At 35.4% G+C, this 2,298-nt stretch overlaps 1 pseudogene; it reads right to left on the reverse strand.

Annotated features, from left to right (window-relative positions):
• Nucleotides 1-372: 372 nt before the first annotated feature.
• On the reverse strand, nucleotides 373-492 carry LOC134930081 (5S ribosomal RNA; annotated as a pseudogene).
• Between the last annotated feature and the right edge of the window lie 1,806 nt (nucleotides 493-2,298).

The following is a 2,298-nucleotide window of genomic DNA, read 5'->3' on the forward strand; positions in this document are numbered from 1 at the left end:
TGTAGGGGTTTGCTCATATGTAACTTCATACGGCGGCCATATTTAGGGAGTCCATAATCGGGGACATTTATCTCAATTCTCCGGTATTTTAGACATACAAATAAATAGAAAATGGGATTTGATCAGTTATGGCACAGCTGTTAATAGCTAAATCACTAACATTTGTTTATTAGTATACATTAATATATATTGTTAAAGGTATATCCAGTAGTGAATTTAATAATATATAAAATATATGGATATATATGTAAAATAAGTATATAATTATATAAATATAAAGTGCAGGGTGCAGAATAAAAAATTAATATTTAATAGGAAGTGTGAGGCTTAATACTAAATTGACATGGTCATGTAGGCTATTTAACAATAGTTTGTTTACAGTACCTGATCTTCCCAGATAGTCTCCCTAGTCTGGTACTGATCAGGCCCGACACTGCTTCGCTTCCAAGATCGGGCGAGATTGGGCCTTTCCAGTGAGGTATGACTGTAATAAACTTTTTACCATACATTTGTCAGATTTAATATCTCATCACATAATTGGTGCGGAAGTGGTGTGGATGGGAATAGGGTGCTGTCGGTGGGTAGGAGTTGTACACAAGTGGCGCAATAATCTCCCCCCCTTTGTTTTCCACATATCTTCTGGTACTAATTTTTATTTGCTGCCTGGTACACTACAACCCATTTAAAATGTGGAGAAACTTAGATCGGGCAACTCAGAGACAAAACTGGTGCCAAAAAATATTTAATGAAAAACGCCAATCTAGTGAACCCTGCCCACCAGATGATCTAGATGATTTGTTTTGGGGTATAGAAAGACTCCTTACTAAAGAAGTTAAAACATGGTGGGATATAAAGGGCCTAGAGCATTACATTTCAGTTGATAGAATCCCTAGGGGGATTGCTAAAACAACCCACATTCGGCAACCTGGATGCAGCTTTTTTAGAAAAATGGGATAAAACACTACACAATTGTTCCATTGACCTAATGAAACTTCTGATTGATGAAAAGAAGAACTCGCTTATAGAATTGGAGAAGAATATCAAAATTAAGGAAACGGAACTTGAACCCTTCAAAGATAAAGAGGATTACAAGATTAATGAGAAGGTTCTCTCCAAAAAAATGGAACGTATCGAGGAAGAGGTCACTAAGAACAAAGAGAAAAAGTTTATGAGGGACAAAACAGACTATGAACACTAAATTGACATGAGCATGTCAATTTAGTATTAAGCCTCACACTTCCTATTAAATATTAATTTTTTATTCTGCACCCTGCACTTTATATTTATATAATTATATACTTATTTTACATATATATCCATATATTTTATATATTATTAAATTCACTACTGGATATACCTTTAACAATATATATTAATGTATACTAATAAACAAATGTTAGTGATTTAGCTATTAACAGCTGTGCCATAACTGATCAAATCCCATTTTCTATTTATTTGTATGTCTAAAATACCGGAGAATTGAGATAAATGTCCCCGATTATGGACTCCCTAAATATGGCCGCCGTATGAAGTTACATAGGAGCAAACCCCTACAAAGATGGCCGCCGCAAGGATACTCACTGAGAAAAAACATCCTAGGACTGTTGAACTCCAAACGAATCCTGCAGCCGCGGGCGCATGCGCAATCGCGCACCGGAAGTGGGGCGGAAATGACGCGACGGCCCGAAACCGGAAGTGGGGCAGAAAAGGTCCGCCGGCGCATTTACATGACAGTTTTTAAAGCTCTCCACCACCAAACCTGCCTTTTAAATCACATCTAATATTATGTTTACATACACTATCAAATTGTGTTATTGTATAAGTTTAAATAGAAGTTTCTTATGCTCTGTTCAAACATATGCCTGAGTAACAGGAAGTGATGTCATAATTACTATGAGACTATCACTGGTATAAATAGAAGTCTGGTCCCACTTTACATTTACCCCTTGATGAAGTCTGACTGACGAAACGCGTTGGCCTACCTGGCAGTGACCTCATACCAAGTTAAGTTAAAATTGTTTTACATATTTTAACATATTTTTAACTGGTATTACTATGCATTGTGTCTGTTGCTTTTATCCCATCTTTTAAGAAATCTTTTGCTGCTCAAATTTTAGCTTAATTAATAATTGTCTATTTTAATGTATCAATAAATTAATTTTTTTAGATTCATTTTTTATTTGGTTATTACTTATTAGATTTATTATATCTGTGTAGATCCACTTTTATTTCGAAATATTCTAAGACACCATTGGTCGCTTTATCCCCCACCCCTCGTGTGTTATTAATCCTTTGCTA

The sequence above is a fragment of the Pseudophryne corroboree genome, chromosome 5 (assembly GCF_028390025.1).
Source record: "Pseudophryne corroboree isolate aPseCor3 chromosome 5, aPseCor3.hap2, whole genome shotgun sequence".
Classification (NCBI taxonomy): Eukaryota; Metazoa; Chordata; class Amphibia; order Anura; family Myobatrachidae; genus Pseudophryne; species Pseudophryne corroboree.